Genomic DNA, 17,390 nt, shown 5'->3' on the forward strand with positions numbered 1-17,390 from the left:
TTTTGCAGTTTCCTTTGCATTTCTAAGAATGTTTTGCCTCTCCTAGGTCTCCTCTAAGCCTCTAGCATTCCTTACTAATAACATTTCTAATAGTAATTACTAATAACATAACAGAACCTATCTTTAGCTTCAAAAGTAAACAAAACAATACGAGAAGAAAACAACGTCACATTGTTATCTGGATAGTTATGGATGGTGAGCAAGCACAAGCACTGCATAGGCCATAAAAGATAGTCTCTTGCACTTTGTCACATTGTTTCTTAGGAAGAGCATTTCAGATCTTAACTCTCTTCTAATACATCAGGATAACAGATAATGCCACAACTTAGTGAACTTCTTTGAAAAAATTTTGCTTTATGTATTTGCAAATGTTGAAGTTAGTTTTGGTGCTGTACTTCAATACAAGTTACTATAAGCTATTTAGTCTACTGAGAAGTATGAAAAATATACTGTATCCTTGAATTTCAGATTCGTGTTCTTTACACAACTAGTTTTATACAGGTGTAGACTAGTATATATATACGTATTTAATGGTTAACGAATTTAACACTTTGTATTTTTAATCCTGACTGATCATAAGTAAAACTCAATTGTTTAAACTTTTCATATTGTTTATACTAAATCTCCTGCAAATTTACATTTGAAAATATTAAGTTGCAGTTCAACCATGTTATCAAAGAACTTTATATCCCTTGGCAGTACAAGTTATATACATACATATAAATATGTGCGTATATACACATGCACACACCCCTAAAGTAAGGTCAAAAAAAAAAGTAAATGAAACAATTATTACACTATCTCTACCGATGACTTCCACGGAAGCAATTATGTTGATTTTCATGAGTACATAGGATAAGGAAGAATGAACTTGAGAGTCAAAAATTACAGCTAGATCTGTACTTAGCTTGAAGGCCAACGACTTTGGTAGTCATCTGCCATGGTAACTGGTGTTGTTTGACACATTGTGCAGCTGCATTGATTTGACTACATACTGCAGACACTGAAGAAGTTGATGTACAAGGGAAATCCTTAACATCCAGAAACATCAATACTGATTTTACAAAGCAAATCCTCCAAGAAATCAACTGCAGAATATCTTGTAGCAGCCCACAGATAGTTTGAACTATAGTTGGACGACCATGCTACTCTAACAGCACAAAACAACATCAAATCCAGCTTAATTCGAAGTTGCTCTAGATGTGAATGTTACACTTGTGTAACTCTGCGTTAACATAAGATTGAAAGCTATAGCTCATTAAGAATTAACGTTAGTACGTTATCAACAGAATCATCCTGAATATTGCAAAGATCATCAGCAATACAGTAGAACAACCTAATTTTAAGCCCACTCACTGTTAAAATACTTTGAAGTGGAATCAAGGCTAAGAATTTATATCAGAAATATGAATACATACACATTTTAAATAGACCAGCAGTTACTCAAGAGCCATTGCATTAGTGACGTTTAGAATAAAAGCAGGGCAAATGAATAACCTCAAGCAGGATAAACAAGGAAATACATATAAGATGCCCCAAAAGCTTTAACTTTGGACAACATGCCAGTCATAAGAAAAAGAGAAAACATAGGAAGAGTCAAATTGGTATTTGCTTCTTTATAATCACAAATGTCAAAACATCTTAAACACAATCATATTATTCTTACAGGACCTTTCTAAGTGGAAGCATCAAGACAGCTTAGCTGCTCTGTAAATTCCTGCTTTTTGCTCAGTGTTCCTTTTAAAAGTGAAATTTTAAGTCTGGAGGCATCAAATCTGTGCCTCTGTATCTGTTGAAAATTCCTGACTTGAATTACACATTAAAAAGTTGGTTCTTTTGCTCTACAATGCCATCCAATTCACTTTTTAAAATAACGTCACAAAACACCATGAATAGAAAGTTTCTCTATAATTTTCAAACTGAATTAAAATTCTAGTGAAGCAAGTAAATACAGGATCAACTCGTGGCATTAATTTCCTTCTGTTTCCTAAACTTCGGTAATACTATACATTTTTGTATGGACTCATTTTGAGGACTAGAAGGATGCTAAAAGTTACATATTGTGTGTGAGAATGCAGTATTGTAATTATATTATACCTACCTTGAGAGTCATTTCTTAACAGTATTACCCTACTAAATGTGAAATTAAACTGTTCTACAATACATTTTTTTTATTTTTAAAGAAACCTAAATGTAACATCTACAATTGAATAGTCCCCTCTTTTTTCTTAGAAACCACCTCGGAAACATCACTCAGCTGTTTCTTTCTCAGATGCGATGTAGGCAAGAGACATTTACTTCACAGTTTGGGTCCTCACTACCTGCAAGAAGCCCACATAAGGACTTTTTGCTATTTTGTTAATAATAGAACTGAGCAAGAGATGAGGTGGTCATTGGAAGCTCAAGGAGAGCACCTTCCTGTGTGCTGTTGTCAGTAAGGCTTTGCTCAAAATTGGAAAGAATAGAAGGAGATAAAGATCAAGAAAATGGCAGAGACCAATTAGTCAAGGCGGCCTGTCAGAGCAACCCAGCATCAGGAACCAAGGAGCTATCTCTCCAAACACCGAGCCACAGAAACAGCAGGTGTAAAAATGTCTATTTGGGCAAAGCAAATCCTGAACAGATTTTTTACATAAAGAAAATAAAGGGAAGGATACCTTTTGTATAACTTTGTTGAAAAAAATCTTACCAAAAGAGAGGCTCTCGTCATCAAATTGGGATCTGATTAAGAGCCTGAAACTGTGATACTGGGATTGCAAGGACTATAAAAAAGAGAACCAAGAAAACAGGGTATTTGGAAAAAGACAAATGTTGATGCCAAGAAGAGCACTGATGTATTTGTCCAACTTTCTTATACAGTGATCCTATCACTTCACACAATCTGCAAAAATAAGATGGAAAAGCAGTACTCAGTTAATGTGAAAAGTGTCTATAGCACAAACCCCTTCTCACAGAAAACTTGCTCTAAGTAGGGGAGAAAGTTAGAGAATGAAAAATACAACTAGGGAAATTAAGGCAAGAAATGGTGGTCAGGAAACAATTAAAACAAATTTTGTTTGTTTGTTTGTTAAATAATCACGTAACTGTCTACAAAAGCAGAGTATGGAAAAGGAAGTAAAAACAAACAAACAAAATCTGAACCTATGCTCCAGGGAGAGCATCCCAGAGAAGGTAAGCTAAAGACATACTCAGATATATAAGATGTCTCACAGAGGAGACTACGTCTGTGTGTAGCATTTGCTAGGCAGATAAGATAATTAAACCAGTACAGCTAATTATTTTTTTTCTCTTTAGCTTACAGAAAGCAGAAAAGACAAAGCAGTTTTGAGTTCACCAACAGTAAATACTTTCACTTAAATTATATGAAAAAATATATGAAAAATATATGAAAAAATCTATGTAAAAATTATATGAAAAATTACATGAAACAGTTCTGCAATATCATGTAAGAGAAAGCAATTAATAGTCAGTTTTAAAGAGAAAAATATATACTTTATAAAATTGACAGAAAAAAAATGGAGTCAAGAACTGCTAGAACAGTTGGTGATTTCTCCTTGTGATCATATCTTGAAGATACTCCTTCTTTCTCTATGCCAAGTCAGATCAAAAATTGCCTTTTTTCAAAAGTTACTAAAATGTACTGGGCTTTGACCGGCCTTCCTTGATCTCTTTGCAAACCACTTTTAATCTTGCTTTAACTGCATGCAGTAACAGCTTACTGCTGTTACAGTGCATGTATCTGCAGCACACAACTGAGAAGGCACAACACTGTTTTGCCCCTGTTTGCCTAGTGCTGGTCTGCAAAGCAACAAATAAAGTGATCCTGAAGCTGGAGGACAAACACTGAAACTAAGCTGATTTTATGAAGTTACTGAAATAGAATTTAAATGTAGAACACACAAACATCTATTTTAAATAAAACTACTTAAAATGCTCCCTCTGTGCATTCCCTTAGATATATATTCCCTATTCCCCACAGGGGCATTCTCCATTTTTAAATTCAACTCAAGGGAGATCATTCCAGTAGGGACTTACTTTGAGGTCTTTCAGATTTAGCATAAGATAGGAAAATATATTCTGAGTGTTTTGACTCATTCAAGTGCCAGAAACAGTTGCAGGTGGTGGTGGAGGGGAAATTATGTCTAAGCTGGAAGAAAATCAATTTCAAAAGCTGTTGTTCAATTCATGGATTCTAAATACATCAGATGATAGTAACCATTTTTATACAGTTTCAAAGGCTTGGCTTTATTTGGCACTTTAGTAATTTAAAAAGTTGGCCTGTTATGGCCCCAAAATGACTTGAAAAACATGCTATACTTCTTCACAGGAGTATGGACTGAGGCAATTAAAAGAGAAAGAGCATCTTACATCCCTTACATCCATGTCTGTGTCTAAAATTAATTTAAACATCAAATAGATGCAAAAAAAATACATATACATATTTAAACCACTCTTTCAAAAATATCGGGACATCTGTCCTGTAGGAGTTATTGCTCTTGGTGAAAATGCTCGCAGAAGAACAGGGACTTTTGATATTTAATTGAGTCAAAATAGGAGTACGTATTACAAACAGAACAGAAAATAAACCCTTTCATACTTCTGCCTTCCACATTTTGGGTTTTTGTTGTCAAACAACAAAGCATTCCCATGGTGTTACCCAGTAAAGCTGAAATCTCTCCTGTGAGTTTCAATCCTATTATCACAAGCATGATAAAAATATTATTTCTGACTCAAAAATTTACCTAAATTGTCTACAGAAATGTAGGAATAGCATCTCTCATGATTAATATAAAACTAAAACACACAAGCAGGTTACAAGCATGCAACGGAAGTGCTACTGCCCATGATTAACGGAGTAGAAATTAGTATTCTCACGTGGTGTTTCATTGCACACTTGCAAGAAATAATACCAAATAATTCAATAAAGCAGTAATTAAAAACCTGCCTCAAATCTCCTGGTACTGTGGCAATTGTGCTCCCACAACCTCACAGCTGAGCACAGAGAACTCAGCTGCCTGCACTGCACTGCACATACACAATCCACCCACCACTGACTCCTGCTGCTTCATAGGGGATCCAATTACTGATATCATTCTGACACTGGAGATTAGCTGATTGCCAGTTCAGTGTGCTTACAAAATCTTATGTGTCACAGGAGGCCCTTTACTTGTTTCTGTAAGACAAACAGTGTTTTTTCTAAATCTATTAAAAACCCACTAGAATATATTCTCTCTCATGTGTAGCACTTCAGCCCCATCCTGTTGGACTCAGAGCAAATTCCCCCTCCAAAATTGCCATAGAACAAATGTGTTTTAACAGCAGCAGCAAAAATATACTTTTAATTGTGCTTTTTAAATAAGAAACTTAAGAGAAGCAGGAGCCACATATGCCACTGTTTTAATACTCAGAAAGACCACTGCTCTATTTGAAGTCCAAGTTCACAATTAAAATTTTTCCCAATTAGAAGACTAGATAGATTAGATAGACTTTGCATTGATCTTTCCAAATCTAAGAGCATGCTGGAATAAGCATTTGTGAAAGACAATGGTTTGATTTCTACTTTCTTTTTTTTTTTAAAAAAAAAAAAAAAAAGGCTTTTCTCTTCTCCAGTGTTGTCAATAAAATGAATTAAGATTGAAAAATATCAGCCAGTTTAATTCTGCTAGCAGTCAATGAAAAAACATCAATACGACTCCAATACTATTTTTCTGTTCCAGCTGTTGGATCAAAATAGAAAGAAGAAATGGAAAAACAAACTACAAGTAGGACAAATTAAAATCTAAACAACAAAAGTCAGATGCAAAAAATATTTCTGTTTTCTCATACCAATACTAGTATTCTTACAGGCAGACATTCTAATGGCTCTGCTGATTATTCAAGTGTCTAGACTGTAGATACAAGATAACAAGAATACCCTCCTTAATGCTCCAATGAACTTTGCTATCTGTTCTAGAAAACATCTTAATCAACTGTGACCGGGCACTTTATATTACTTTGAATACCATAGGATTTTACTGTAAATAACACCTTCCCTAAAGAACAAATTTTTAATTGATGTGGGACATGATGTAATGCCACAAAGACTCAGAATAAAAAGGACTGACTTTATGTTCCTACATCCAGAAAAACAGAAGGGCATTTGCAACCCCCATTTTAATTAATCTCATCAAATCCTGTTTAAATAAAACTGGAACTGAAGCCATGAATTTCTGAGGCTCCATGACAGTATCCCCAATGACAATATGCAAATTTTGTTTCAAATGATAAGAAAGATTTCATATGCACATAGAATACTGCCCAATGATAAAAATACTGGGGTTTAAATAGGATTACATACATAGGCTGCATTTTCACAAGTGAAACCCAAATTTTGTTTGACTGTCCTCTTAACACCCTTTTTGCGGAAGAAGTCTTATGGAAACTTACTGGTGAAAAGTATATTAAAGCTTTATTATCTTATGCCCTAAGCAGAGTAAATTTAGATGTACTGTCATAAAAAGTTTAGGGTAAAGAACGTAAAGAAGCTGTTTCAGGTCAGTTTCTAACCTCACTGCGTTCCAACACAGCATGAAAACAGACCTGGGCAAGGTAGGGTGGGAAGTGATGTCAGTAGGCCATCTCATCCATCCTTCTCCTCCCAGCGAGGAGCACCAACCCACCTCTGATGGATGTTTCCTCATTCCCAAACCCTCCAGCAGAGAATCCACAGCATCTCCAATCAATCAGCTGCCATCCTTCACTAACCTTACCTACAGAATGTTTCCCTAATGTCTAACTAAATATCCCTCATTACAATTTAAGTGCATTATTATTATTGTTCTATTCCCCACAAAGAGGAAAGCTTATTCTTCTCCTCTTTGCAGCTACCTTTCATGTATTTGAATTATTTGAACCTAAATCTTTTTTTATTGTTATTCAGTAGATGGAAAAAAACCTAATTCTTTCAAAATAATTGTTTGGGGTTTTTTTTCTGTGTGTGCGCAAGTTTTTTAGTCTGCTGGTCCTCCTGACTGATTTCCTTTGGCCTTTCATGAAAGTCATGGACCACCTAAAGGAGTATGATATGCAACTGTAAACACACTGTTAACTTCCACAGCACTACTATTTTTACTGCCAACATACAGACATTGTGCTTGCCTACTGCACTTAACACTTACTGAGTGGTGCTGTTTTTAAACTAAAACTGTCCTTTGGCAGTTTTTAATAATAAAATCACTGACTGGGCAATAAAAACTATTAGCCACCTAACCTAAAGAAAAAACTAACTTGAAAAAAAAAACACCAAAAAACTCATTAATTTATAATCTGCACTCTTTTTTGTGGTGTGAACACTGCATCATTACATTACCTATTGAATGCATATTGGTTTTGAAGTGTATTGTATTGTTTCTTTAGCTAAGTACTTACTGGGTTAGTAGACGTTTCACATAGTCTGAGTTGCTATTCAAAAATAAGGTCACAAAAATAAACATGCTGTGTTCATATACCTGAACAAAGTTACTTCCATTAAGCAAGAATCATAGTGTACTATAGTATGAAAATAAGAAGTCACTTTTGAAAGAGCAACAGTGAATTGTAAGTTTTAAGGCTGTACTAGACCAGAGGGATTCCCCCGCTCCTCGTACTTCACATGGGTTAGGTGTCATCAGTCTCATTATACATTACCAGCCTGGCTCTCATTATACATTACCAGCCAAACTTGATAGTCATTGTTCCCAGGGCAGAGCTACTAGAGCACAGATTCCAAATTGTCAAAATACAAATGGTGATACTACACATTAAACATAGATGATTCCAAATTGTTCATTTTTAATGATGTCACTAAATGATACCATCCGTCGTTAAAGAAATAATCAGCCTCTGACATATATCTCCTTCATAAATTCAAAGTTCATTGTTACTGATAAGCAACAGTGATTTTTTTCACCAAAGCAGTATTATATTCTTTAGATGCTCACCCTAAGTACTGTATTTACCATACCGTATTGCCAGCGCTGTGACATTAGCAGAGTATGAGCATCACTGCACATTGTTCCTTACTTGTCAAAGCTACCCAGGAAGTCTAAGCAGATGTATTACAAAGTAGAAATATATGTACGAGATACATTCCAAGCAGGTTTGCCATTCTGTGGCACTGAACATTTCCAACCACTTATCAACTGTAGAGTTGCTATTTGCATTTTGTACTCCATACTTGAAAGCATTACAGCTGCCTCTGGCAACAAAGGAAATGCAAAACCTGTTGGAAGAAAATAAATAAAATAAAGCTGTTTCCTATGGGACAATTCAAAGTCTCACCTCATCATCCTGAGACATCAGGGATTCTGTGTTACCTCTGTTTTTATTAATAATGCAGCAACAGTCTTTCAACCACTTTTTCTGAAGAGGTGCTTTTTCTTTGGAGGTGATATGAGTCATGTGATTAGCTCACTCATCTCAAGTCAAAGGCTAAAATCTGATAGAGGTTCTCACTATCAACTAGTCTATAATTTGGCACCTAGAGAAGCAGTAATAAATGGGTATTTATCTACTCAATGGGGAATTTCATTTTACTCTCCACCTCCAAAGTCATTACCTGCACAATAGGAACAAGCAACAGAAATTCACAACATAATAAACTATTGCAGGCTTACTGCCTAAACCGTACCTTAAAATAATTTTCTGTACTGGAAACTGTAAGCAAACTATAATCCACAACATGAAAAAAGGACTTCGCTGACACACTGTAACAAATGGTACTTGCATCTCCTATGAACAGAGAAGCTTTTTATGCACCAAATAAACAGTTTCTGCTATTCTCACTATTGTTTTCCTTGTTGGGAAAAAAAAATTAAATATTTCTCATATTTTTCTTAGAAATATCTTGAATAAGAGAATGTGTTAAAATAAAAATTGGGTGAGAGTCTTTCTATGTAACTGAAACTTGACATATATTTTCTAGCTTGTTGAAAAATACCTTATGTTCTTGACGACATAAGTAATATAAAAATATTGTTCAATTAGATTGCTATAACATTTACATTTATGCCTGGAAAACATCTTGCCAGTAAGGAAAGAAATAATAATCTTAGTATAATACCCTGTTAAAAACATATGCAGTAACTTACTCTGAATTTAAAATAAAAATTTTTCTAGACTTGGCAGATTACTAGTGAAGAAATAAAAGTATTTGTGAATTAAAGAACACTGAAAATGGTATACAGTCAAAAGTAATTTTAATTCCTTTTTTTTTTTTAATTGTGTCATAGTACCATTTTCCAATATAGTACAATATGAAAAGCTAGCACAGTTTCAAGCAATAGCTCTCTCCAATCTTAATCTTAATAACCTAGTTTCTAATCAGTGTTATATTTCTTCAGGGGTGAAAGAATAATTCTTCCCCCCCCCCTTTTTTTTTCACACTGTGGAGACATTCCAGTAATTCCAGTATAAAAATCTAACATTTCTAGTCCAGTACTGATATCACTTAAGTGGCTGGCTAGTGAACCCATGATCCTATGCAAGAAAACAAAGCAAGAAAAGCAGGTAATCATTAAACTAGCAACAGCAGTCACATAAATCATTGTACAGTAACTGAAAAGAATTTAATGAGAAGAGAGATTACACAAGCTTTGATGTTAAGCCTGGAATGTATTACCTGTCCAAAACTTGGGAAAGACACCAGGAAGTAATTCTTATTTAAGTTTAAGCAAACAAGTCACTCTTTCTGTAATGTCTCGGAAGAGTTTATCTATTTTAAGCAGCTACTTTGGTACCTCTAATGTTTCTTAGTTACTTTAGACCAACTGGACTAAGTAATGTTTAATGTTAAAACAGGTAACACACCATCGTAGCCATACATTTTTATCTTTCCTTAACTCACAGAGAAAGCTGAAAGTGAGAAGTACATAATCATTTGTCCAGCCAAAAGTATTTCTTCTAAAAATGTTTGTTTTTATGAAAATAATGTGGTACCTTTCCTAAAACCTGGATCATTTATATTAGTTTTTTGTTTTGTTTTGTTGTTTGTTTTTATCTGTAAGATAAGTTTGCTTTTCGTCTATAAGAAGTTAAAGGCCACTGACAGCTCCAGAGAAGTTCCAGTGAGAATTAAGCTCTGATCTCTGAAGGTGCCAGCTATGAGCGGAGAGTGCACAGCTCCCATAATTCTGGGTGATCTCAGTCACTGTGGAAAGCTCATGCCCTGGACTCTTCCAGTCCAGTCTTAAGGTTCAGAATAGCAACAATCAAATAATTTCACATTATCAAATTATTTCTCTGGCATTAAAATATATTAATAAGATGTTTCTCTCCACATATCAGTGGACAGTGTTCTCCACAGCGAAGCAGTTGTTATTCTCAGCAGCAGGCTAAAACAAAACAAACATAGCTTTTCTCTGCATATCTCAGAGTGCTCCCACAGCAGTGAACTTTATACTCTGACATAGTACGGTGGGCATGTCTTTTTTTTTTTTTTCCCTTTATTGTGCATCGGTATTTGACTAAAAGAATAGCGGATTTCAGTTGTAGTTATGAGGCACGCACTTTTCACTAGCAATAAAATTACAAAGAAAAGCTTCATCTTGCACCTGAGTGCTCTTCTAATAGCTTAGAAACCAAAACTCAAGAAAAATATTAGAATTTTTATATATGTGTGTGTACATCATCAAACAGGAAACCTGACGCATATTTTTTCAGAACTCGACTGATTTCCGTCAATCGCTGTCTCATAGTTTATCAGAACTGGTTAATGTATCCTAAACATTAGTGTTCTCTCTCCTGTAATTACTATCTGGCCTTCATGAAAAAAGTCAACAGAGAGGCTGAGGGAGTTAAAGAAGGTGCTGCACAGTGGAGAGACCAGGCAAACATTCACCCTTGCTGGTTAACATGACCATTTATTCTTGCCCTAAGACTTTAAAGAACAGCAACAAGGAGCATAAAAATAACCTTTACATTATGTTTTTAATAATTATTTTAGGACATACAGCCAGGAGAGAAGTGGAGATGGCTTAAAATTTCATAATCTTCAACTGTGTGCATCAGCAGAGTGCCGGCTCTACAGAGGGTAAGCACTGACATTTATTTCATACAATGGTGCATGTCTTGAGGGTAATTGCCACCAGAATATGACCCCCACTCTAAGTGTCAAACATTAATGTAAAATCAATAGGGAGTCGCATTCCCTGTGCTTCTCACGCACCTGCGTCACACCCGGAGGTCTGTGGCTCTCAGTGCGGGGCTCCCCGGGGGCATCGGTTCAGGCCACAGGGAGGATCTCTGGCAACTTCACGGCTCTGTCAGCAAATCCTGAGGAAGAGAAAGTATAAAAGTTGTTTTCCACACTGTGGGTGACATCCTAGTTTGAAATGACACCGTTGGAGCTGCTTTGTGACAAGCCCGGTGTTAAGATGACAGAAATAAACCCACAAGAACAGCCACGCTGCCAAATACACTTAGACTCAACTCAAAGCTTTCACTTGATAGTCCACTGATTATTTTTCTTTTTCCAGAGAGAATGTACTTTCCTCTCAAGCTTATTATTAATTAAGCTTTTCTTCATGTTATAGCCAAATTATTTCTTTAATGAGCTCCACATTTCAGAATGCAAATAGTTTACCTTATCATGAGACACCGCAGAAAACTTCAGAGTTAATCAAATGTCACAATTATTGGGGAAAGGGGAGAGGAGGGAGGGGGGGGAACCCAAGCACTAAATGAACCACTATTGTTCTATGAAAACAATCTGCAGGAGATCTCTTTGCCTTGTGTCTGTTCTCCTGAAACACTGCTTGGGCAGTAGTTTCTCAGCTCAGCATTGGAAAATTGCCATTCTCAGAGGTGCTCTGTTTTTCCAAATGATGTGCATCCCTGTTAGCACCTTCCAAAATGTGACATATCTCCCATAAACATTTTATTTGAGCATAAAAGGGTGCAGTTCTAATACATTTCTTCTAGATCAGGCAGTTTTGTATGGACCTATTGTAATATGCTCTAGTAATTTGCTGACTAGATACATTATCTTCAATTGAAATTAGCATAGCTAAGGCCACTGAAACTATGGGTTTCTGATGTGCCAAATCATCAATCCTAAATATACTGATTGTAGTGTTCAGAAATACATTTGAGTTCCTGTCTAGATCGTGTTGGATATTTTGATTTATGGAATGAGGCTCAATTATTTCTCTCCTTTTCTTCCACCCAGGGCTTTCCTCCACCCAAAACCCAAAGCCAACAATTTACAGAGGAGAAAAAAAAAAAGGTCATAACTGCAGTTCCTCGTGTTCATTGACTGCAGAAGATACTATGCTCAGTTATCACTGCCAGGATATTAAACATAGTTCAGTCAGCTAAAATCAGTGAGGGCACTTTTCAGGGAAGTTGCTCCTGCATGCCTCCTAACTGAAGATGTTGAAGCACACATGACCCCAATATCATATGAAACCATATCTGTGGCAACTTCAACTGCTTCCTCAAGCTACCCTCTCCACTATCCTGCTAAAACTTGAGGCTGAGAAAACACATTTTCCCAAGCTAACACACTTCTCTATCAAAAAAAAAAAAAAGTCAGAAGAAGGATTGCTATAGAGAGATGACAGCATGCCTCATCTTTAAGTACATACTGGCAGCCGATCCCAAATGGGGACAGCTATATGAACTCACAAACTTGCAGGTGCCCACATTGTTTGCTTCGTCCACATTTGTAAAACAACAGCTTTTGCCACAACGGACCTCACAGACTGGAACTGCACAAACCCAAGGGAAGTTTTGAACCTACTGAATTTGTGGTGTTGGGTTTTAGCAAGTGATGTGAAATCATCTAATGTGATGATACGCATCCATTTATTTGCCTTATGTTAATCGATGCTTGCAATGTTTCTGAAATGAGATTGCAACTTTTCAGGGATTTGAGAGGGCTTTAAGAACACCTGCACAGACAAGTCCTTTCACTAGCCACTGAAATGTAACTTTGTTACATGGCTAACACAAGAAGGTAGGTGTAAGTTTTGTGCCTAAGACTAAACCTGAGTTTGGCCAAAAGTCACCATTACAACAAAGAAACAGCCAAAAATCAAAAACAAACAAACAAAAAAACAGTGATGTGTTTTCATAGCAGAAAGAATCCCGGATTATCATGTGTTTATGAGAATGACCTCCACAGAAAAACACCAACAGAGTTCATGCTATTCTGTACGATGGTGGCTTTATAAAGAACCAATTATCCTTTCTTGGAATCAAACCTATAGTTGCAGACAATTTAAGTATTTCAAAAATCAATGTTTAGAGAATACAGTTCTGCCTCAAAAGGTTAACCAGTGAATGTAGGGCACCCTGGTGAAATGCAAGCTTCCCCCCTGTGCGTTTAAAAATCACGGTCAGATAAGGGAATATCTCAAGTGAAAAGTACTATACAGTGAAAACACGGAATATATATACAATATTCAGGCAGGATAAAACAATCAGGACATCTTTATATTAACCTATAGCTTCAAAATGCTAACCCAAATCTCCCCACCTAATCCCCACAGGACCATGAGGACTTAGTGCCTATCTTCCTGTAACTATGAGGCATGGGAATTCCTCTGCAGTGTACATGTATTATTGCAAATGTCATTGCTCTATGTAATGGTACTTACACTGCATAAAAGAGAGCTACCAAGAGAAACAATTCTGTTAGTGTTAACTGGCTACTGCATTAAATATTTCTGGCATACATGAACAACAAATTATTCCTATAGCAGAATATAGCAGTAATACAAACTGCAGGAAATAATTTCTCTAGTCCTCATGGGATATGCATTAAAAGGTTCAACAAAAGATATTATGTCAGATTGTACATTTACTCTTAAATTATTGATGAGCTATTTCTATTGTCATTTGTGCTTGGAATACCAGAAACTAAAGCAAATACTAAACACAGTGTGCCTGGAAAAACATATGTTCATAGGCTCCAGGATTCCCCATGATCTCAAAGAGATTCTCATAACCTCACAGGTATCTTCAAGCCCTAGAATTTGCATTCTGCTTCCCAGCTCAGCTTGCAGATGTTTAAAAATACATGCAACAAGACAGCTCGCTTTTGGCTACACATCTAAGAGGTTCAAACATCTGAATTATTCTGTCTGAGGTCAACTACAATATGTGTGCCAAATTAGGTAGAAACCCAGCTGGGAAGAGCTGTGAAATACTAAGATCTTTGCTGCTTGGGAACTTCTGCCTGTTTCTGACCAATGCACATCCTTTCAGATCTTCTTCCAAGGAGAGGACGTATTTTCAGGAACCAAATCTGTAATCTGACCAATCACATAATGCATCTGTAGACTTCAGTCACTTGAATTTTGCCATACAGATAAAAAATGCAGATTTTGATAGCAAAATTTCATAACTGCATTCATTGGCTGCTGGAATTTTAGAAGACAAAGGATACACATCATATGCACTCATGTGCCAAGAAGATTTGGAGAAAAAAAAAAAAAAAAAAAAGAAAGCAGCTTTCCTAGGCTTTTTAATATAAACAGAAAATATTTTCCAGTAGTTTCAGATCAAGTCATATATCTTGCTAAGGCAGGATACACCCATGGTAATTCCACAAAAAATATATTATTTTATATAGATATAACTTCAATGATATATGTATTTCAGCATAATTCAGCTAGTTCACTAGAGAACTAATGTTCATCCAACAATTTATGAAAATTTTTTTGCATGACTCTAAATTGTGAACTAGTAATTCAAGGAACTCTTATGACTGATATTCTAAGATAATTTCACATACCTTTTTAAGTGACAGATGATATTTCAAATAATAACTATCTGCTGAAACATTTCAATACAATTAAGGTAGAGCTAAACAGAACAAGTGGTTCTACTCTTCAGGGATTCATGTGTAAGTAAAGTCCCAACCCCCAGTCTAAAAGCAATCTTTGCTTTCTCTTCTGGAATAACTAGCACCAATTTTAAAACTACTCTTGGGAAAGGACAACTTAAAAGAGAATTATCCATAAATGAAAATGCTAATGACATTAGCATTTTTTTTCTCTTTTACTAAATACATTAGATCTCAAAACCCAAATATTTTAGGAATTTCAAACCTCTGAAGAAAAGCCAAATAGCTATTTGTCTTCAGCACTGTTAATCTCTCTCCCACACACCTCCCCACCCCCACGCCTATCTCCTCAGTCTTATCTTACTTCTTCTTCCAGGAAAGGAGAATAAAAGAATCTAAAAACAGTGGAGAATGGACTAAAGTGCACTTGCAAATATTCATTTCAATTCTGAAGACCTTAATGCTAAAAATCACTAGCTGCAAGCCACATTTTTTTTTTTCAGAAATAATCAGTACACTACCATAACCCTGAAATGTAAGCCAAAAATGTGCTATTATGGACTGATTCCTAAAAGTGTCTGAGATTGTCACCTACCAAGAAGCTGAAGAAAAAACATTTGTGTAACAAGTAGCGAATTCTGGTATTAATTTCTTCCCTAATTTTCTGAAATCAAAATCGACGTAGGCAATTCAACCAAAGTATCTATACCAATAAGGAAACAACTATCATCCTTATCAAGGGCAGAAAGAGAGACAGAGTCTATTAAATCTATGTTTCTTGACAAAATATTGTATAAAAAAATTCCATGCTGAAGCTGGTTAGAATATAATTTTAAAGGACATAAACCATCACTAAAGAAGTACAGAACACTGCAGCACATTTTTCTAAACATATGAAGTGAAATTTGGATCTGTTCTGAGTGTGTAAGGACAAATACATGATTCAATTTCTATCCAAGACCTGCAAAGCTTGTCAAAGAGTAGAAGACTCTGTAAGACCTGACCTCCCTGATCACTACAGAGTCTTACTGAACATCTCTGCATTACCTCCTTACACATGTCAGAGCAGAGTGAAAACCACTTGAAAATCTTTTTTTCAGGGCATCCTTTAAAAACAAACAAACAAAAAGAAATATCCACTGAAGTGAGTATCTCCTATATCTGCAGAAAGAAATCCAAGGCCCCTAACTCGCAACAGTCGTAGTAGTACCTTGAATGTTGTCCTTGACCATGGCACAGAACAAGCAGTCTGTGAAGAATATAAAAACAGGACATATTCTTCCTACTTTTTGTTAAATTGATGATTTAAAGAGAATAAGCAGACAACATCTAGACAGTTGCGTTTTACAGCTCCATGAACCCCCCTAATTCCATTTTTAGCTCATTTAAACTTTCGTCCTCCTTAACGTCCTCTGGCACTGATTTCTGCAACTCAGGCTCATGCTTCCAGGAAGGGTTTCAAAACTTCCTTTTATTGGGCTGCCAGAAGAAACATTTACTAACTATTCTCTTGTCACCTTCTCCTCGCGTGTCCTGATGGAAGGAGAGCCAACTCTGAACTAATTGTGCCATAAGAGACACACCTTTCTCTCGCTCTCTCTCTCACTCTCTCCTCTCTCTCTAAATTCTTATTTAAATGTTTTCCCCACTTCTGCTGCTGTGCACAAAACAGTGATTTCCTTTAAAGAGAAACTTCTCCTCTCCCAAAGCACTCCTGCCAGGAGATTCACAACTGCTCCAGCACTTAACTTTGATGTATCATTTCTAGTCCATGAGGCTTTCAGTGCCCTTCTTCCTGAGCTGACAGTTACATACAGTTATGGCTGTATCTAAATTAGCCTTAATATTTGTGCTCATTAAAACAACCATTTGGGAAAGCTTTCTGACCTTCTAACTGATTCTTATTTTAATGTAAGTGTAACCTGCCAAAAACTTCCATGTAGTTCAAAGAAAGCTGGTGGCTCAGGGTCTTAGTCAGAAGTAGTACAAAAAAAAATAATAAATTAAATAAAAAAAAAATAAACAACACATGCGCGAACAAACCAAAAACCTCCTCAGACATGAAGTACATTTACTCTGAGCCCTACCAAAATGAATAAAATAAAAAGGAAACTGTAACTTTTGAGGGAGGATAAAAGAGAGATGATGCTAACCAAGCAGTTATTGCCTGAACCAGTGACCAAAGGAACACAATTGTCTGAATTTAGAAACAGTTCCCTTCATCATGGCAACAAGTTCAGTTTCGAAGAACATCTAACACTAAAAACAAACAAAGAAACAAACAAACAAAACAGAAAAATAAGTTAAAGATATAATTTCACACGGGGAAGAAAACAAACAAACAAACAAACAAAATAAGAGACCTTCTGTCAGGTGGTTCTCCACCTCCAGCATCAGTGATTCTTTAATAAAAGCTGTCTAAATCTGACCTCAGCCTGAAACAACCTCCACAGAGCTGCAAATGCTGATGAATGGATATCATATACTCACAGATAGAAGGCCCCTGCAGAACAGGGATAATTTGAGGGCTGAATGGGATTAGCTCAAGGTACTAAAAGCCCCTCCCCTTTTCTCTCTCTCCATG

General features: G+C 36.0%; 1 long non-coding RNA gene across 4 annotated transcripts in view; it reads right to left on the minus strand.

Annotated features, from left to right (window-relative positions):
• LOC110353323 (uncharacterized) overlaps positions 1 to 17,390 on the minus strand; it is a 99,527-nt gene that overhangs the window by 62,458 nt on the left and 19,679 nt on the right. For all 4 annotated transcript variants that reach the window (XR_011808512.1, XR_005262693.2, XR_005262692.2 and 1 more), the window contains one exon: positions 11,183 to 11,289. This is a non-coding gene — a long non-coding RNA (uncharacterized lncRNA). The remainder of the gene's footprint in view (positions 1 to 11,182; positions 11,290 to 17,390) is intronic.

The sequence above is a fragment of the Anas platyrhynchos genome, chromosome 1 (genome assembly GCF_047663525.1).
Source record: "Anas platyrhynchos isolate ZD024472 breed Pekin duck chromosome 1, IASCAAS_PekinDuck_T2T, whole genome shotgun sequence".
Lineage (NCBI taxonomy): Eukaryota > Metazoa > Chordata > Aves > Anseriformes > Anatidae > Anas > Anas platyrhynchos.